Below are 21,982 nucleotides of genomic sequence, written 5' to 3' on the forward strand. Positions count from 1 at the left end.
CCTTGAAATAAGGCCACGAGGTTCAATGTTTTCTTATAATCGTTTCTTTTTCTAAGGAGCCAAGGAGCTTCTCACATGTTACATCTGCTCTCTCCTGCCCAGCACAGGGCCAACTCCATGTGCTGGCACAGAGAAGAGAGGCAGTGGGTGCCGTAGCAGGTCACCCTGCTTCCCTCACCTCCCCTGCTGTGTGACATTGAGAAAATATTTGAACTTCTCTGTACTGCAGCATCTGTCTTTGTCACATGGAGATTAAATGTGACGATTCAGTGAGACATGGCATACAAAGCAGAAAGCACAATGTTGGGCTCACGGTAAGTGTTTACTGCCCATAAGTTCTTTTCTTCGTTGTGCATTTGTCTAAGGTGGGACAGTCTTAGCATGACAGGATCCAGAGATGAACATAGCATATCCAGGAAAATGTATTTTCCAGTGCTGGGTTATTGCCAAAGAAGTAAATAGAAAACAAGTGCAGCCGAACTGCAGAATGCTCAACCAAACCCAATATCCATGCTAGGATGCCTTGTGGTGCCCAGAGAAAACAAAGGACAGAAGGTGGTGACACTGGGTGTTGGGTAATCTTATTTATCCTTTTGGAATTCAAAGAAGGTGGGAGGAAAGGAACCCATCCTTGTAGCACATGGAGGGGCCTTGAAACCCCATTGCTCCTGCCAACACTACTTAGCTCATCCATTTATTCATTCATGCCAGAGACTGATCCTCAAGACTTCTGAAAATGTGTTAAGAGCAGGCCCTCCAATCACACGAGACAGAATGTGATTAAAAACTTAGAGCTGTCTTTAGGCTAATAAGCAGCAGAAACTAAACCCAAGTGCAGAGGAATGAAGACAGATATTGCAAATATTGAAGCCTCGTAAATATTATTTTGCAAATGGAAGCATTTCAGTCAGGGGTTTCTGATAAGGTTTGGGTTAGACTATAATCAGCATGCACTCTTCTCTAAACTGATTAGAGTCCTTGCTCCCTCAGTCCTCCTGGGTGGCTGTAGCATGCAGAAAAAGGCAGCTGGTGACATGCTGTGAATTGGAAGTGGCTTCTATTTACTTCTTCTCCTCCTACTCATATGGCCTGAGATGGTGCCCAGTTCAAGCAGAAATAAAACACCATGCAGAGCTGACTGGCCGAAGTCCCTGGAGCCAAGTGTGGAGACTTGCTTTAGAGATTGCCAGATTAAAGGCCCACAATTCCTTTTAAGGTATTGCTGGCTATTAAGCCTTTAATGCTCACAATATTATATACTTTCCTTAGAGAGGGAAACTGAACTGCCCAAATATGTCAGCATTTTAGCTCCTGACTCTGGACTTGGCCGGAGATGCGTGGAGAATCAATGTCATGTTCCATTAAAAGATGCTTCCCTGTTTACGTTTGTTTGGTGTTTGGAAAGGCATCACTATAGTCCTTTCTTAGCCTGTCAAATGTCTCTAAGACGACAGTGATGTGGAGCCAACCACAGCACCATAATTGTATCAAAATGCGGTAGTTGGGTCTTATTAACAACACTGCCATTATGAAGAGTATTTTATAGACACCCCCATGTCGTCCTTCCATCGATCCCTAGCTTCTTTCCACTCACAAATAGAAGTACACTATGTAACATGGCGTTATCAATGAATTTTCAGTAGGAAGGATGTTCTGAGCAGCAAAACATATCAATAAAATGCTTGTACAATGAAATTAGCTGTGGAACCTGCAAGATAAACCTGGGACAACTAATTGCATCCAAGGAAGATTAACAAAAGTGTTCTATGGAAAGAAATCAACAGTGTGAATGGAATGTAACCAATATCTCAGTGGTTCCTGTAGGTAAGTAAGTAAATTTAATTAAAAACAAGTCCCCATTACATCTCACTTCTTAAATCAAGAAAGCCTAATGTCAAATGAGAAAAAAATCAACTGAGGACATTTTATAATCTGTATTTAATCAATACTTCTGGGTTGCAAACAGGTTCCCAGGCCAACTAACAACAGGGTTGTATTTTAGAATCTCCTGCAAACTTTGCAAAGGCTTCTGGTTTAGGGACTACAGATCTTCAGTGTAGAAATCTCCCACATGAACTGTAGAGGTTCAGCTTTGCCCTTGTAACTCTTACTCTGTGATTCTGATAGAAAGACACAATAAATACACTAATATAAGTAAATCTTATATCAGAGGCTATAGCTAAAATTATTAGTCTTTTGTTTTCTCTTATAATGACAATAGATAAATGTGGGCAAAGCATTTACTCAAGATTTTGCTTCTTTACAATTAAATTTATTTCAGTGTTAGGTATATTGCAATACACATTCAAGGTCAGATTTGAGGGGAAAGGCAGATTCTTCCATGTCTCAACATCATACCTCTGTCAGTAATTTTAGGTTGTTCTCTAGCCCCATCATTAACTAAGAACCCAAGGTGGATTTGAGTTCATCTTCCTTGCTGAGTTTAAGGACAGTTTGCTCCTGGGTGGTGGAGATGGGGCTGGGGGTCCCAAGCTTGTTCTGTAGAGGTACTTGAAGACAGTGCACCCAAAGGCTCTGGGGCCCAGGTAGAGGGGTGGAGGCATGGGAAGGAATAGGCTAGGGGTAGAAATAGAGATGCCTCTCCCTGGAGTTGTATGGGTGGTCTTTACTGAATCATTTCTTGCCTCAGTTTCCCTTACTTGCCAAGAATGTTTCCAGGATTTGGTGAAAAGACACAAGATAACATGTCAGGTACCCTTGGAACAAAAGTGCTATGACACGGAAGTCAATGCCATTTCTCATTTCATGGTTAGTTATGCAGATATGTTTCTTTGCTCCCCAAGGTGTGTTTTTTTTTTTCCTTTCATCTTTCTGAAAGTCTCCATTTCCTAGCTATGTCACGCTGAAGATAACATTATCAATAATTAGTTAATGAATGCCTACTTCATGCCAGTCACTACAGAAAAACCTTAGAACTTGGATAGGAGCAGACAACCACAGTCCCCTTAAGGTCATTTTTGTAAATGCAGTAAGGTTTTTACTTTTGCCGAATACTGAATACCTCGGTTTTACATAGGAAAACATAAATATGAAAAGCTTATTTTTATCTCCTTCTGGAAGTATTTCTAGGGGCTACATAATAAGATGATATTGTTAAAATGGAAATGGATCTGGCATTAAAAAAATCCAGGAACAAACAAAATTAACTAGGCCTTAAAAATAACCTTATCTTTGTTTAAACTGCAAACATAAGCAAAACTTAATTTGCATAATTTCTAGTAAATGCTTATGTCAGAAAATTTAAGCAAATTTTAAGCATCCACCAACGTGTGATTATGTGACTAGTAAAACCACCATCAAGGTAAACTAACAAATTCTGTAACAATACCCAACCAGATCATGTTTTTAGCTTCTATATTTTTCCCATAAAAACTAGCCTCTAACATTTGGTCATCAGAACACGAAGTCTCTTTCCATTGATGTTTTCAATTCATGAACTATTTGCTACTCAAACCCTAAAGTGTTATTCGGCCTTATATTTCTTACTCACAGGCTAGGAGAGAACCTGGTGAAATATAACTGGGAGCAGATGACAGCCACCATGTGCACGTGGTGAGCTGTCCCCGGGTAGCCAGTGCACCATTTGGTGCCAGGCTCTGCCTGCTGTTCACCCAGCCGGGAAGCTCTGGGGTTTTGGTTCTTTGAGTCACTTCTTAGTTAGCTCCAGGTTGAACCCATTGTTCTATGACATGAAGCATTGGTAAAGATTCCCAATGACAGTAACTCTTCCTTTGTAAAACTTGTAATCACTGAACAATGCTGACTGCCAACTACAAGTCCATGCAAAAGCTATGGCTTGGGGCTTGTCCTTCAGAATTATGTCATGGTAAGTGACATGATGATGGATCAGGAGAAGGGTCACATTAAGCAAGCCATTACATTAACTAGCACTCAAGAATCATAACCGGGGGTAAATTCTGTGAGGGATGTGTGGGCTACATCCTGTGAAAATTTTAGCCCCACTGGTTATCTCAAGAGTTGGGGTGGTGATGGACTAAGCTAGGTGTGACCAAGGAGCCTGCCATCAATCACAGGTAAAGGAACCCCCAACAGTCTGGACTGGTCAGGACAGCAGTACCCGAGTGTACATCCTGATTAGGGTGTGGGGTGGGCTGGGCTGCGACGCTCACCAGCTCATACAAGGCCAAATGGAAGGCCTGACTGTGTAGGGCACTGGCCTAAACCCGATGACATGTATGAGAACTGGGTCTGGGAGTGGATTACATGGAGGCATTTGGGAAACTCCCTTGGCGAGTCATAGCTCCCGCTGGTGAACATGTGGTCCAGACCTGGGGGTCAGACAAGCTGGGAAAAGTAGCTCCAACAGCTGGCAAATGTGTCAATTGGTAATGGAACAGGGTAGATCAAGTAGGTCTGGGCAATCCTTAGCCCACAAGCAAAACTAAAGACCAGGAGGGAGCACAGATCATGCAGGCTCTTGTACCTGCTGGTCTGCGTAAGCCAGGAACGCTACACCACAGTGTTTAAGGCAGAGGTCGGGACAGGTGAGGGGCTGTGGCAAGATGAGTCAGAGCAACCACTTGCATGCGCATGATCTATGTCTGGGAACAGGCCCGGATGGGGAACCTAAGGGGACAACCCTAGCTGGGTTGAGGTTCCCACCAAGGGGTGTGTGACTTGGAATGGGTGCTGCGTTCTGATCGGGAAACAGTTGTAGTCTCCCTTGGCACAAGTGTGGGCTGGGATTGGATGCGCCAAGCCAGGCCAGACCCCAACACCGTCTGGTGTCCTGCAGGACCAGGATAGATGTGGGACAGACTAGGCAAGGGCTCAATCCCTACTGAGCCATGTGTGAGCCATATGTGGGTATGGACAAACCATGGCTGGGCTGAAACATCCAACAGCAAAAACCAGTTTGGGTTGAAGGCCAGTCAGGAAAAGCCACTGTTCCTGCTAAGACAGGAGGTGAACTGAGTAGGGCTTGCTCATGGACCCACTGGTATGCACCAAATCTGGCATTGGGAGAGGTTCTGATGGAGGAGCCTGGGCAGCTCCTCTGGCAGGACACAGACCTGGCAGGTAAGGGCAAGAAACATGATAGGAAACAGCCCAGAACAGGCCATGGGAGTTACCCACTAGCATACATTTGGCATGGATCAGGAGCAGACCAGGCTGAATCTGTCCATGTCATCTACTGGCAAATCCAAGCACCAGAACAGTATGGGTTGAGCCAGGTTTGGTTGCAACAAAGACTATGGCACAATATGGAATGCCAAGATGAGGTTGCCTGTGCTAGAAGTGACCGCAGCACCCAACCAGCAGGCGTGAGAACAAGGGGGCAGTGCCAGCAGGGGAATAAGGGGTGGTTCCTTTGCTAGACAGCTACTCCCACTGGAGAACATGGGCTGGGATGGGGGCAGACCAGACTAGGCAGGGCTACAACACCTGTGTGCCTCATGTGGACTAGATCAGGGAAAAGCTGGGCTGGGCTGATTATTCCTACTGGTGCAAACAAAATTAGAGTGGGTGAGGGTTGTTTGGGCTTAGCCACAGCATCAGCTGGCAAGAAGCTGGCACTGGGGGCCTAATTTCTGTCAAGTCAAACCACAGAACTACCCGGAGAGTTCATAATCTGGGAGTGGGAGAGGCCTGGGAGGGAAATAGTGGGCTCCTCCCTCTTGGGTTACCACTTCCACAGGAGGGCATAAAACTAGGACAGTGGCTGGGGTAGAATGGGGTGTGGGACAGACTGGACTACTGCTACACATACTGGCAAACCAGGGTAGGGGATGGGCCTGGTGGGGGTTATTGTGGATTGCTCCAACTAGGCTGCAGCTCCCACTGGTTTATGTGAGGGCCGAGTATGTGCTGGGCAGCACCAGGCTGAACTGCAACACCCATTGATTCCAGTGGAAGTCGGGAGTGAATACAGAACCAACCCAGCAACTGCAACCACCGGCTGATGGGGCGATGGTCTGAGCCGAACCCTGTACTTGCTAGCACATACAAGAATCTGGCTTGAGCACACCTCAGACAAAGTTTCTTTTTGGAGATCTCCCCAATCAAAATGCTGGACTCAGAACCCTAACCAAGAAAAGAGAGAAGACAGCGAAATATTGGGCAAACAGAGACTCTATGGTGGACTGTGTCAACCAGTGGATTCTTCAAAGACCTCATAGTGCTTGGAGTGGCAAGATTGGCAGCGATTCATAACTGTTGAAATATCAAGCCACCTGAGCAAGAACCTCAGAGCATACCCTACATCCGGGACCTGGGGAGGGTGGGAAATTGGGTGGGCCTTCTCCCTTAATACCCCCCTTTAAACATGAAGGAAACAATATGGAAAAAATAATAGCCTTACCCACTTTCCTGCAGCCCTTGAACCTTTTTACCCTAATTAATTATGTAAAGATTGTCAAAATATATTAAAAAAAAAAAGAGAAGAAAATGCAAGTTCTTAACCAAGAAAAAAAAAAAAGAAAAAAGAAATATAATCGTGAGCTCAACAAAAGTTCCTCTTCTTCCCCAGCAATAGGCTAGAGCAAGAAAAAAACAGTTCTGATACTCATATTTTCCTGCTTAACATTTTTAAGTATATCATCAGATGGAAGTCATTTTTAAAATGAGCTATACGAGATTAAGTAGTAGATCACAGGTCAGAAGGCACAGGACAAGCAATTCTTTAAAGCAAGTTTTCCTTGCCAGGTTACATTCCTACACCTGCAGTGAAAAATTTATTCATTTGAATCCCAAGCAAGTGAAAACCGTGGAGTTCCAAGAAATAGGGAGAGGACTTACTAGGAATAGTTAGAAGTAGCCAGAGCTGGCCACCCGCAAGAGCAACCCTGAGCACACGGGCAGAGTCTAGTGGAAACACCTTCCTGAGAGGCACTATTGGCACGGGTCACCCCAGATCCCAGTGCAAAGTAAGTAACAGTCTTTCTTCTAGATGGATGTCAGATGTTCACACCCAAAAGGAGAGTATCCCAAATTCCCCTACTCTTTCTCACTCTCTCTCTCTGCCTGCAGTATTGTCACTGGCCTCGTCCCGTTCTCCCAGACTCATCCCTAAAGTTCACCCATTTAGTGAGTTTAAATCCAGTTAAGCCTTAAGTACTTAGGAGGCACTGATTGTTCACCATAAAAGCAGGGGCCACATGGCAGAGCAGAGAGTGCAGGACAAGAAGGCAGGACACCCTAGGTCTCCCCTCATCAATTCATTGTGAGCCCTAGACAATGTGTTGACTTTTGCAGCTCAGCTAGGCTGTGTGTAGAGTGAGGGGCATGCCTCACAGGCCCCATTGGCTCACAGTGTTCCTGCTCTATCATCCCTCCCATTAAGTCAGCAAGATTCAGAACTACATTTTTCTCCCCCAATCTCCACACAAGCAGAGGAGAAGGCAACCTGCAGGAAGCAGTGCACCCCACTCTTGCTTCATGGTGATATAAAAATCCTCAGAAGGAAATTGTTGAGAAAAGCATATTTTAGACCTCCCAACAGCCTACACCCAGCCCCCTGGCATCCCCTGATGCCACGGACTGTGTCCCTCAGAGACACAGGAATAAGTCAAATTCAAAGACAAAACCCTCCCAGTCAGTGAGGATTGTAAAGGGCTCCCAACTATGGAAGGAAGGTTACCTAGCTCCAAACAATTCATCAAAGACCTAGCAACATTCCAGAGTATTATGGAAAGAAAGGATACAAAGGGACTACAGACAACGGGGCTTTTTTAATGGACACAAAGGTTCCAAAAACATTTGCACAATTAATAAAAAGAAAAACAATGAAAACAGGAGATTCTGTATTTTTTAAAACATGGAATTTAGATTTTTTTAATTGCAAAAAGTAGATCATGCTGTGCTGGGCCCTCAGTACCTACCTGCGCCTCCCCTCCCTCGCCCCCCCCCAGTAGTTAGCTGGAGAAGCAAAACTTCAACCCTCTGGGTGGAGAGCTCACTCCCAAATTCTCCATGCTTCCTTCCACAGTCACGACTTAAGCCTGTGTGTCAGTGTTTTGCTTGTAGCAGAGAACTATTTCTCTTTTCCTATGAATTTACACAAAATGAGAAAACAGAACATATACCCAGAGGACTGTGTTTTACCAGCAAGTGGAGAAAGCATCTTTGTGCAAGTGAGGAATATCGCTAATGTTTGCTATGCAAGCCCAATCACATTCCATTCATCTGCATTACCTGCCTGTCTCCTAGGGGCATTTTTTTTTATTGCCACTGCCTGGAAGATTTGAAGGAAGGAAATCTGATGGATGCAGTTTTGAAACCAAGCCCTCTTCCTCCAGAGTTCACGATGGGATTACCTTGGCAGGCCCCTTGACTTTAGCCCTTATTTTCCCTATTTCTTGCAACATTTTTAACAAATTTCATCTACCAGTTTTCAAAAGGATAGACATTCAGAAAACTAACCATTACCTTGTTTGTTTAGAACTCTTGAAACATAAGTTTCTTTCATGTTGTTATCTGTCTTTCACTTGAATGTGAAGTTTCAGACTCGGACTTAAGTGGTGGAATTGCTGCATAACAGCATCCAGAAAGGGAATTGAGAAGCAAACTTTTCCTTGTGGAAGGACAGAGACTTCCTTGTTCTTCCAGCTTGAATTAAATACGCACACACACGAGCCCTCCAGACCTGAGCTGGCTTGCTCCTCCCAGCCTCTTCCTCCTCTAGCAGATCATGTAGGGGAGAAGCCAATTGGGGCTCACTGCCTGATGACATGGTCACTGCCAGCCCTGGGCTGAGCACAAAGAGTTGCATCTTGCAGTCTTTATCATGGCATAGGCTACTTGTGGAAAATGCTAGCCAACCAGAAAAAGTCCCACTTTTCTAACTTGTGGATGTTTTGTGCTGCATGGTCCCCAGTACAGAGAAATTAATAGATGCAGACATAAGCTCTAAGGTGACACTAAGACTGCTCTGCCTGGGTGTTTACATCTTAGTATGTCAGGTTACAGAAGCATCGTAGAAACAGTGAAAAACCGTCCCTGTAGGCACTGCTGCAGCTAAAATGCAATCCAGGCCCTGCGGCTAAAGTCCTCACCTTGAATGTGCTGGGATCCCATATGGGCACCAGTTTTAACACCAGCGCATCCCATGCAGCTCTGTACTTGTGACCTGGGAAAGCAGTCGAGGTCGGCCAAAGCCTTGGGATCCTGTACCCGTGTGGGAGACCTGGAGAAGTTCCTGGCTCCTGGCCCTGGATCAACTCAGCTCTGACTATTGCGGCCACTTGGGGCATGAATCATCAAATGGAAGAAATTCCTCTCTGTCTCTCCTCCTCTCTGTATATCTGACTTTGCAATAAAAATAAAAATAAATATTTAAAAAAATAAAGTGCAATCCTAGCTGAGAACCCCAGGATGCTGTTCTTCAGTCATAGGCACTCAATTATTTGATGCATACTTACTATGTTCTACATGCCAAAATAAACACACATCTCCCCAGAATCTGTGCCCAAGGCCATTGTATCTACATGAGGAGCATGCTCATTTGCTGAGTCTGAGTCAGATCTGAAGGAAATCGTGGGAAATTCCTGAGGCTTCTATGTCTGAAGCTCCAAGTAGAGGCAGTCAGATCACTTACTGTGGATGAATAGCAATGCCCCCTTCCCTGCCATCAAATTCCTGTGCTGAAGCCTCAACCCCAGTAAGAAGACACTTGCAGGTGGAGCCCCAGGGTGTATTAAGATCAGATTAGGACATGAAAGTGGGGATTTCTTAATGCAATTAATACCTTTGTTTAAAGGAGAGAAAGACATGAGATTTCTGTCTCCCCATCTTGTGAAGTTAAATGAGGAAAGCCATCTACAAACCTGGAAGGGAACCCTCACCACATACTAGATATTCCCCCTTGACCTTGGGTTTTTCCAACTTCTAGGCCTGTGAGAAATAAGCATTGAAGCCACCTGATTTGCATTTTTTTGCTAAAGTAGCCTAAATTGGAACATCATCCACATCAATTCTTTGGCAATGGGTTTGCCAAAGAATTACTTGGTAGAATGACCAGGTACCAGCCAATAGCTCTGGGCTAAAGGCTCCCACCTAACTTCTGTGCTAGTGGAGTTTAATCTGAGTTACTGGGAAGTGGTAAGAAGAATTTAAATATCTATATCCTAACACTATTCTGAGTGCCTTAGGTATGTTGTCAGTCATTTAAATTCCACAACACTCAAGAGCAGGTTTGAATTTCAGCCTTGTTTTATCTACAAAGTACAAGGATCAGGGAGTCAGAGGCATATTCAAGGCTGCTTAGTTAATAGCTAAGATAGGCAGGTTTCAGTCCAGTTGCCCTGGCTCAGAACCCTGACTGTTCTTCATAGCTGTGCCATAGAAGGCTGTGCTTGAGAAACCTTTTCTGATCCTAGCCTATTGAGCTCCTCTTGACTCCTGGGAAGCAAACTTAGTTTGTACAGTTGCATTTCTAAACTTCATACCCAAGTTTCTTCTGTATCAGCTTCTTTTTCTAGTTGACTGAGGCATTCGGCTGGTGATAAGACCAGATTAACCTATTTCAACTTGATGGCTGAGATCTGATACACTGAAAAAAGCAAACAGAACATGAAGGATCAACACCACAGCTACATTCCATATAATAATATTTTCTCTTACAATTCCCTCAAGTTTTACAAGCAAATATTTGCTTTAGATCCATAGGAAATAGAAATTACCACCTGGTCTTGATTCTTAGATGCATACATAGATAATTTGGAAATAAGAGCATCTTCTAAAAATCAATGTGTACGATTGGTATATTTATTAGTCTATTCTCTCCCCACTCCCACTGAATGTGAACACTGACCTTCAAGTTAAGAGACTTAAAAGCTGACTGAAAACAATTGCGTGTCCCCAAATCAATGAAAACTTAGAAGATGTAAAGTAGTGATAAGGAGTTTGGCCAGAAAAATACTATATGCTTAATACTAGTCTTCAGTAGGAATTCAAGATACATTTGTCAAAAGGACAAATAATTCTGAATAAAATAGATACTGAGGTTTTTTCTAGAGAAAATTTTAACTATCTTCAGAAGTATACAGTATATTAAAATGAACTGCTTACACACAACCTCAGTATTCTCAATTCAGGGCCTATTTAATGCCCTCTCCACTCTGCTTGCTTCAAATTATTTTGAAGACAATATCACACATCAGAGCATTTTCTTAGTAAATTTTTCAGTGTGTATCTGTGGAAGACAAAAACTTTTTTAAATTTAAAAGGGAGAATTACAGAGAGAGACAAAAAGAGAGAAAGAATCTTTCGTCTGCTGGGTTACTCCTCAGTGGCTGCAATGGTTGTAGCCAAGCCAATCTGAAGCCAGTAGCTTCCTCTGGGTCTCCCATGTGGGCACAGGAATCCAAAGCCTTGTACCACCCTCCTCTGTTTTCTGAGGGAGCTGGACTAACAGGGCACTGCAGCAGAAGTGAGTAGCCAGGACAGGAACCAGCATCCATATGGGATGTTGATGCCAAAGATAGAGGCTCAGCCTACTGTTGCCATGGTGCCAGCCTCCCTAAAGACTACCTTTTAAAAAACAACTATAGCAGCATCATCACACTCCTTAAAAGTCATCACAGCTCCCAAAAGTCAGGATTGATAGTATGTTACCAATATCCATTGCTTTTTACATTTCCCTGATTAGCCTAATACAGTCTCTCTGTTTTCATTTTTCAGCAGTGTATTTCCCTTGGGATCCAAAGAGGGACCATGGTATTTCACCCATTTATTGTCATGACAGAGATTCCTGTTTTGGATTTCTGTTGATGTTGATGGAACTCCTGTGCTATTGTTCAATATGTTTCCTTTGCTTCTGCTTTCTCTTTCACTAGGAGGTGTACAATGTCTGGCCATCTCTCTGTTTGGAAACTATTAACTATTAATGATGATTGTTTAAGTCATAGCCACCAAAGTGCACCCCATAACAGAAAGCTTGAGGACAGCATGTTCTGCAGTGATGTGAGAGGGGTGTGACAGCAACCTCACTAAACAAAACAGCGTTATGTGAGCGCCTGTTTTCATTTAGCAACAACAAGAAAAGCAGAGCAGGGGGAGAAGAAAAACTGTGGGTGAGGGAGAAGCGATTGCATGCACTTTTAGACAGAAGCATTATTTCCAGTTTTAAATAGATAATTTGAACTCTGACTTGAATATGCAGAAGTACAATGTGTGATAGCATCTAGCACTCATCATGATTTGAACCATCATCACCAACATTTCTTACCCATTTCTATTACTTGTAGCACACAAAGTTATTGTCACACTTCAACAACAGGTCTTTCTCCCCTTGGCCACACAATCTACTTCTGTATGGGTTTTGGTAACTGCACACATTTCCTAGTTAGTGTATCACATTATGTCTCAATTGGCATTTGGGAAGTCGCATCATGTAGTGAAAAGAAAAAGAAATCTATTCTGTAGGCATTCAGAGAAAGAACCCTGTGTACAAGCAGACCTCCTAGAGACCTCAACTGGACTCCAAGCAGTTCTAGGGATTAGAGCGACTACTACTGGCTTGCCTCTGGGTATCGTTTGGCCATTTCTTTTCTTAGGACAGACTAACTCCATTATACTTTGATTTGTATGTCTGCAGATAAAACAATCATTAGATTAGACCAACTTCACATTTGCTTTCCAAAAATTTAGTAACTTTTCATCACAGCCAAGGATACACAAATGTGTAAGCAAGCAAATAAGTCTATGCAGGATATCATATAGATATAACAATATTATTTCTGAAACTAAAGTTTAATAAACTTATCCTAGCTAACCTTGATATATCCTGATACTTCCTTTCCTATTTTATTCTGTTGTAAAAAAAAAAATCCTGGTTGTGACCCACTAAATTTATTTCAAAATCCATTGGTGGGTCATGGCTTTCATCTTGAAAGCCACATTCCGCAGCAAAGGTGGAGATTGAAGAGCTTCAAAGTTCCAACAGCAAGAATTAAGACTTTTAAGAAACTGGAGCATCATTACTCAGTGAATCAGATCAGAAATCAAAGCATGTCTATATTTGTCACATGATAGGACATTGTATGACCTTTCTTTGGTTGTCATTTATGAACAGGTTAGTCTGGGAAGCAAATCAATACTCTACAGCCATCCATCATGGAGAGAGAGGCCCTCACTGGTCCTATGAAAGCCATTCTAGAGCCCCTCTCCTGTTGAGGCCTTGATGGATCTGCCTTCTAAACAACAACCATCCATCACACCAACCCAATTTGTGTTTTTCTAGCTCGACACAGCGCACTACACTCTCTGGAGCCACAAAAGGGAGAAAATGTACCTTCGAACACTCCTGCATGATGAATTTTTCCACCTCTACAGAAATTCCTGGTCACAGGGCAAATCTCTTGGCTTTCTGTGTGTCCCAACCATGACAGGTCGACTGGCCTGAAGACCAAGAATCCTGCTGCTACAGGTAATTAATATGCTGTACACTGTTTGCCTCTTTCCTTTTAAAGACCCCCTGGCTTCAGGGAGGGAAAAGATTAAGGAAAGAAACCCCACAAATTAACTATTGGGGTTCAGTCATGTTCTCAGATGGTATTTTCACAATCATGATTATTTATTCATTCTATTTAAATTTTAGCATGCTTGGGCAGAAGTGAAAATTTCCTTCAGGTTTTCTTCACTACCAACTGTTTTTCTCCTAAAGTGCCTCCCACCCCCTCACACACACACACACACACACACAACATGAACACATGCAGGAAGTTATTTCAATGACAGAGTTAATTTTTCACCTTTCAGAAGCATAATGCACTTTTCCCAGAGCACGATCAGCTTAAAATTGTTAGTCTAAGTATTAATAATATTTTTGGTAACTAGAAAAGAAAAAAATAAAACATGAATCATGAAAAATCTCAGAAGATTATTCTAATGTTTGTTTATCTTGAACTAAATTTACAGGGAAATAAAATCACTCTGGCAGCTGAAACTGCACACTCACATTCTTTTGTATGAATTAATTATACTTAACTGCTCTGTAATGTCCTGATTAATTATTTCCTGTTCCAGTCAGTTGATTGTGCATCTTGATACGAAACCTGCATCATGATGAGACTCTCGGACCTATTGCTCATCTCACTGAAGGCCCCTGTAGAGTTGATATGAACAGCCAGCTTTAAAAGGAAGCCCATGTCCTCATCAGTACCCCAGGAGGGCTGTGTCAGACCCAGGCAATGATGATGGAGCTGTAATTTTGGCCCAGGGCATGGCATCTCCACTTATGCACAGCAAACAATGAACTGGAGAATTTTAATTTAAAATTTTTTGTTATTTGAAACACAGCGAGAAACAGACTAAGAGCTACCATCTACAAATTTGCATCACACAGCTCTTCCCTCTTCCCCGCCTGCCATTCCCTCTTCTCCCCACCCCCACCCCCATTTTTTCCCCCTCCCCCTCCTGACCACCTTTAAAGGCCCATAATGACATAGACTGGGATAGCAGAACCCGGGAGCCATGAATTCAATGTAGGTTTCCTTTGTGAGTTGAAAGCACCCAGTCACTCAAGCCATCACCCATTGTCTGCCAGGATCTGTTCAGCAGGAAGCTGAAGCTAGGTGCTGGAACCAAATACTGAACCCAGGCACTCCAATGTGGATATGAATGCCTTAATAGGCATCTTAACTACTAGGATAAATGCTTACCTCCATGTGGGGATTTTAACACTATACTCTGTGAAAAATGTTAACTCCTGCCTTGCCTAAACATGTGATCCTTGTCTTTTGCCCACTAGTTTTCTTATATGTGCAGAGTGATATGGACAGGAGAAGCCCAGTATTTCAGTTTCCTGTTGTTTTAACAAACTGCCTTCAAGCGTAATAGTGTTAACCAACGTAAATGCATCATCCTACAGTTCTGTGTGTCGAAAGCCCTGAAGTCAAGATTCAGTGGGACTTTGTGTCTCCTTGGGGCTCCAGAAAGGATGGAATCGACTTCCTCTCCTTTCCCAGCTTCTGGAAGCTATCATGTTCCTTGGCTCCTGTCCTTTCCATGATCTTCAAAGCTAGCAGAGTAGCATCCTCACATCTCTGACCTGCTTCTCTTCTCACAGCTTCTCTCATGCAGCTACTCTCTTCATTCCCTGCTGAGGACACCTGTTGCTATGATGTACCCTGATAATCCAGACTTTGAAATGGATCACACCAATCACACCAATCCCTTTGCCATGTAGAATTTGTACTCACAGGCTTTATGCAGTGAATGTCTCTGGGAATCATTATTTTGCCCACCACATGGAGTGTCCAGACTGAGCAAAGTTGAGTATACATAAGGCCAGACCCTGAGCACACTACACCTCAGTGACAGGGGAAGGTTTTCCAGACCCACACAGGCCCAGGCAGAGTGAAGAGAGGAGGTGTGTAGGTATAAACCTTAATCTTAGCAATACGACTTAACTGATGTTCCAAAACTAGCATGCTTTTTACTCAGTTTCTCACTGAATTCAGTACTGTTGCCCCTAAAGGCAGGAGTCTGCTACTGACAACCCAACATCCCCAATGAGCTTGTCAGTGTGTGTGGGCCTGAAAACAGCAAACTGGTGCCACGGAGAACCTGCAGCAAATGGTTTCCTCTGAAGCTATAATTAGCGTTCATACATTCAAAAGACTATGAGAACCAGGGGATTGCTGACTTTCGTAGCAGAGATTGCTCTGAGCCAGGTTGCCACGTTGTCCCATTCCCCTGACAACCCCACCAAGCCTGCCCATGGCAAAAGACATGGGAGGTGCCAGACACAGAACATGAGGTCTGTAAACCTTTAGGTCATGGAATTGCTGTTCCCTCTGATCCTCAGCAAACTCGAGGGTGATTGGACTTCCGGAGAGCCCGCCCCCCACAGAGAGGGGAGGCTGTCAATCTTTGGTCTGCTTGTCAGATAGACTTGATTTCTCATAGAAAATTAGCACACCGACTTGCTGCCTTGCATTTATTCATGCCTTTGAGATTAGTTAGCATGAGCCAGCATCTCCTAGCTGTCAATCTCTACTCTGTATGACACATACATACTGTAATTTCTCATGAAAATTAACAAACAGCTATGCAGGCTCATATTCATTAATGCCTTGCAAGTTTAGATAGCATGAGTCAGAACCAACTCTGATCAGCTTAGAAGTCCCTGTGGGATGGGAGTTGCAATGAATTAGCCAGAATGCTTCCCTGGATAGAGAAGTCCAATCCCATGCCTGCTTCAGGCTTATTTCCCAACTCTCTGGATCCCTCCTTGGACACCCCCAAATGGCTCATTCACAAAATGCCACCTAAGAGACACCTTCTATGACTGTGCCACAAGCAGCTTGCCCTGAATGAGCTCCTTTAGAGTTTCATTTAAATTCTGCTTCTTTTTGAAACCTCCCCAGGCACCACGCAGAATTCTCTGCATTTCCCTGTTTTATGTTCCAGGAATCCTGCGCTTGAGGACAGCATACAGCACTGTAGGTTGAGCGCCTGCCTGCCTGTGATGCCAGCATCTCATATTGTAGCACTGGCTTGAGTCCTGGCCGACCCACTTCCAATGCAGCTCCCCGCTACTGTGCTTAGGAAAGCAATGGTAGCTGTTTGAAAAATGTACAATGAGCAGAAGATTTCTCTGTGTCTCTCTCATCTCCCTGTTTGTCTCTCTCTTTCTGTGCATGTGTGTCTGTGGGTTGTGTGTATGTGCTTTTTGAATAAATAAAGTAAATGTTTTAAAATACCTTTATAAAAAAAAATCTTGCACTTCTTTTTCTTGTTCTTGTTAACCCTTTTGCCATCCTCTCTGCCCCAACACAAAGGAGGTTAGTTTTTTTTTTTTTAACTCATATTTGGATGCCAAATGCCTAGCACAGAGCTAAGCATAAAGTAAATATTCAGTAAATATTTGTAGAACAAATGAAAAATGGATAATGTCTTGATTTCCCATTACTCTCTTTCAACCACTGCAGATATAAAATTCAGGCTAACTCAATAAAAAATCAGGTGTAGGTGTTAATATAAATTACAGGAAGGTCACATTTAAAACCAAACAGAGACTGCCTTTATGGAATTAGCAGGATGCTGTGTTCAGGAGCAACGGAGAGACAGTCCTTTAGGCCTGAAGGTGACAGGACAATGTTGCCATAGTGACGGGACAGCAACAAGGAGCCTAGGCCTAAGAGCTGGACATTTCTATTTGAATTTCCTGACATTTCCCAACTCCACAAATCTCAAAGCTAGCTCATCACTTGTTGTAATCTTGAATCTCAGGTGTCCCTATTTTTGCATGCCTCCCAGACCTCTGAATTTGGAGTTCTCTGAGATTTCTCTCTTTAAAGTTCATACCAATGAATAAATCAACAACTTACTCAAGTCTGTAACATTACTCCTGCCTTAATTCAGAATTCTTTCTCAGATGCTTGAGTTACCTTTGACTTTTTTTCTCTCACCTTTCCCTAATTTCTTGACCAACTTTGTTTAAAAAAAAAAGACATCTTTATGACATCAGCTCCTGTTTGTCCTGTTTGGGACTCTTTCAAGGTCCTTGCAACTCCCCTGGGGTTCTCCACTCTGTGCTGCGTACACCAGTGTTTCACTCCCCAACATCTACTCTTCAAATACCAAGGCAGTTCTTTCTCCTCTGGGACTGACAAACCCCATCACTCTACAACTCCCTAAACTGTTGTCAGAACTGATGCTTTTTCTCCCCAGCACACCTCACTGTTGGAGTTCAACCTGCCTACATGGAACACTTTATGACTCAGGGCCTTCATGCAACTTTGCTTGATCATTTCAATCCACACTGAGAAGTACTGTGCATTAAACACACTTAGGATTGAGAGAATAGTTTCCTTTTGAAGTTAGGAAATTGGGCCTGAAAGAACCCAAACTTATATATTTTTGGAAGCCACTAGTTTTCTTTCTGGCTTGTCATGACAATGAACCATTGTGATCTTACCTTTTAGGAAGGTTTGCTCAAGGAGGGCAAGGTAATTTATTGGCCTTCTTCTATAGCAACCTCAACATCTGATTCAGTGGCAAGTTTGAAAAATTCTCAAAATATTAGTATTGAAAGCAGTTTGGAGCAAGTTAGTCATAAGAATGGAGGGAAAAGAGAGTGAAAAGGGAGATCACCCAGGGCCAGTGTAGTGGCACAGCAAGCTAATCCTCTGCCCTGTGGCACTGACATCCCATATGGATGGCAGTTCACATTGTGGTTGCTTCACTTCTGATCCAGCTCCCTGGCTATGGCCGTGGAAGGCAACAGAGGATGGCCCAAGTCCTTGTGACCCAGCACCCACGTGATTGACCCAGACGAAGCTCCTCATCCCCAGTTTAGATCAGCTCAGCTCTGGCTATTGTGGCCATTTGGGGAGTAAACCAGCGGATGGAAGAGCTTCTCTCTCTATTTCTCCTTCTCTCTCTTTGACAACATGCCTTTTGAATAAAAAATGAAAAATCTTTTAAAAAGGAGGAAAATAATTTCTCTAGAGTGCTTGCCTGAGTCTCAGGAAGCTATCCCAGTATTCAACCACCAGTCACCTACCAGGTATAACACAGCTATGGTCAGAGCTGATTCCTAAGAAGTGTCTTCAGTTGGAGAGCCTCATGGGTTAGATCATGCCCCACCCCCTCAAAAGATAGCTCTACCTCCTAATTCTCAGAGCCTGTCATTGACACCTTACTTGGAAAGAGATTCTTCGCAAATGGGCTTAAGGCTCTTCATATGACATCATCATGGATTAACCATGTGGGCCATTACTCCAATGACAAGTGTGCTTATAAGGGAGAAGAGGATACCCAGAGAAGATAAGAAGCTTCTATGATGATGGCGACAGCCACAGGCCGAAAAATGCTAACGCCACCAGAAGGTATAAAAGATGAAGAGGAATTTTTCATACAAATTTGAGTGAATGCAACCCAGCTAAAATCCTCATTTTAGACTTCTGTCCTCCAGAATATGAAATAATACATTTCTGTTATTTAATCTGTTATGGCAACTGTAGAAAGCTAATCAAAACAGGAATTTCCTCCTTGGAGATGAGACTGTAAGGTAAGCCTCTCTCAGAAATGCTACTGGAGCTGTCAGATACAATAGGGTCATTGTAACTTGACTAAACTGGTGTAGATGACAGTATCCCTGCAGTACTGTGTGAACACAGAGGAGAAACACATGCCTGGTTCAGTGCTGGAGTCGGGGCAGGGGAAAGTGCAAGGGTTTAGGGAGGCCAGGAAAGGGAGACTATATTATTGGTTTCTTATTTCTCTAACTAAATATGTAAGACCTTCTACTTTTGTAGGAAAGAATATTTTGTTTCACAATTTTGAAGGTTCATAGTCCAAGATTGGGCAGGTAGCATCGGGGGAGCCGTCTGTCAGAGGATAGCCTATTTGTGCAGAGGAACCTTTACATGGTGATTCAAGAAGTAGAGAGAATGACAAGGCCCAGCTTGACTTTTGTAACCTTTTCCAAGAACGAACTTCAAAGGGCATGCAACAGATGACTTAAGAATCTCCCACTAAGCTCATCTCCTGAGCATCATAATTGAGTTAACTTTCTACCATCTTAGTACCATCAATTTGTGCAATTTAAATATTAGCATTAATTCTGGGGAAATAACCTAGACAAACAGCACAGTCTGTGCAAGTAAAACTTCTAGAAGAAAATCCTGAAATGAGTCTTGAAGAAAGAGAAGCAGTTAGATCTGTGAGAACATTGGAGAATATGTCAGGTAGGCAGAATAGCTTAGTAGTTCACTGATGGCATAACAATGGTCATGCTAGAAGTGCAGAAGGCTGGAAGTTTAAGTAGGGACCAGGCATTGGCTGGCTTTGTGGATTCTAAGATGTCAGCATTTTTCCTATAGGAGAGTATCAATTGGAGTGGTTTTAGGGCATGTGTAGAAGTGTGCATACATAATTTTGGTTATCACAATGACTAGGGATTTTTACTGACATTTAATAGTTTTCAGCCAGGAATACATGTTCAGCATGATGAAGTTCCTATTTCTCTGAAAGCTTCAAAGAGTCCCCTTCACTTAACAAAAACTGCTGAGAGAAAACTAGAAATCCCAGAGGGGGCGTGGAACAGGGAAGTGACAAGCTAGGAAGTGCAAGGAAATCACGGTGGTGCAGTGGGACCCTGCAGTTCAATGAGACAGAGGGAAGGCTTGATAAAAATTAGGAAACCATAATCAAGGACATTTAAAGATAAAGAACATGTGGAGACCTGAGCCAGAGCAAAGGAAAAAGAAGGGATAGAGAAGTGATAAAAATGGAAGAAATATTAGTGGGAGAAGACTGGAGGTGAATTCAAGAGATGTTTAGATAAAAACAAGAAAAGTTTGTTTGAATAAGGAGTCATTGGGTTATCAGAGGTATCCTTTGTTTCTACTAGAGTGGTCAGACGTGACACAATTTGTTGATCCTGAGTTGCCCGTGGATGTATCCAAGTAGAAATATACATTAGGCAATTGGAATCTGCAAATATTTGAAGGATGCTGTAAACACTGTGGTCTCTAAGGAGAGTATTTTCATACAGTCAAGTAGAAGGTGAAGGCTCCCATAAGTGGACAAGTTGAAGCCCAGAAAATTGCTAGTCTAACTGTAAATGGGTCGGGTGCTTGTAATTCAGTGCCACTTCACCAGTCTTCCGTTCCTCTAGGTAGAGAATAGAAGAAACTCTTGACCTCTCAGCAGAGGGTTTTGTTTCCATTCTGGTGAGTTAACAAGAAAAGAAAACTGCTCTGGAATGCCTGGGCTATGTCATCTTCATGCCAAAGCACCCAGTTGCTCCCTACAAAACAAATAATTCAAAAAACACAATGTGTTGAATCAGTTTAGACCACTCAGACTAAAATAAACGTTGACTCTTCCCCTTTGAAATAAGCCAAAAGAATGTGGCATTTTGTTTTCAAAGTCCTTTTTATTTATTATGCTACTGGAACACCTGAGATAGTTCTGTTGCCTTATGTCTGTAAAATTCTTTTCATAAATTCACTGTGATGTCGTAGGGAGAAGGGAGAAATTCCCAGTACCATTTTCTAAAGCTACCTGAGAGTCTATGAAAGTTCCCAAAAGTTCTAGGAACTTATTCTCACATCACAGTTTCAGTGTTCTGTATAATCCGTGAAATTAGAACAAATCTGTCTTACTCACTGAATCCCAAGTTAGCTTAAATCAGTACACACAGTAGGCAAGGTAGACATCGGGGGAACATTTGATTTTTCTACCATGGCAGCAAATACCTTCATTCTCGTGGGCATTAAAGTTTATCACAGTAGTCATTCTTGAGTTGTTTTCTGGGAAGGACTACCCAGGATAAAGGTTATTGGTGATGAGAAAGGGTAAGTGGTGGGATTGGTCTCTTCTGGGAAGAGGAAGGCTGAGTTGAGGAGGAGTTGCTGGGCTGAAATAAGTAGCACTTAAGACAAGGAAGCAGGAGGAACAGAAGCAATGAATGACCCAGTGTCTTAATAAGTGACAGAGAGGAAGGATGTAAGTAAGAGACTGAGAAGGAGACTGGTTGGGCCTGTCAGCTTCAATGTTTTGTGTTGTTTAAAGGGCTGCACTCTGAGGTGTAAGGGCTCTAATTACTCAGCATTTCTCTATGAGTCTTTGTATGTGAGTTGAAACAATCCAGGAACATTTCCTGAAGGTCCTGGGACTCAAATGGGACTATAAAGATAGAGTGGAATTAAATGAGGAATCAACAGAAAAGTGGACACACTCAGAGTTGGAAATCATCAAGTAAAATTAAGAAGTGTGTGAGAATATGTTCCTTTTCCATGGAGGGACAGGTGAAATTTAAGAATAAAATTTAGGAATAAAAAAAAAAATTGGTGGCCAAAAATATTGAATCAAATTATTTAGTGAACCAGGACTATTTAACCTCACAATACTATGAAACTGAACCTTATTGTCCCAATTTTATAAATGATAGCATTGAGAACACGCTGAAGACACAGTGCAATCAAATGGTGAAGCCAGAAATGAAATACAGAGATTCTCACTTCACAGCTGCCCCAGCAGAGGA

At 42.8% G+C, this 21,982-nt stretch overlaps 1 long non-coding RNA gene across 2 annotated transcripts; it reads left to right on the forward strand.

The window, feature by feature from the left end:
* The first annotated feature begins 551 nt into the window (after window positions 1-551).
* LOC121156704 lies at window positions 552-13,461 on the forward strand. Of its 2 annotated transcripts, XR_005883913.1 has the most exons (3): window positions 552-1,216; window positions 1,641-1,824; window positions 13,223-13,461. It is a non-coding gene; the product is annotated as an uncharacterized LOC121156704 (long non-coding RNA). The 2 variants fall into 2 exon arrangements; XR_005883912.1 differs by lacking the exon at window positions 13,223-13,461 and having other exon boundaries at window positions 1,641-2,063.
* The last annotated feature ends 8,521 nt before the right edge of the window (window positions 13,462-21,982 follow it).

Source organism: Ochotona curzoniae, unplaced genomic scaffold (genome assembly GCF_017591425.1).
Source record: "Ochotona curzoniae isolate NIBS_2020 unplaced genomic scaffold, NIBS_Ocur_1.0 contig_3498, whole genome shotgun sequence".
NCBI classification, from domain to species: domain Eukaryota; kingdom Metazoa; phylum Chordata; class Mammalia; order Lagomorpha; family Ochotonidae; genus Ochotona; species Ochotona curzoniae.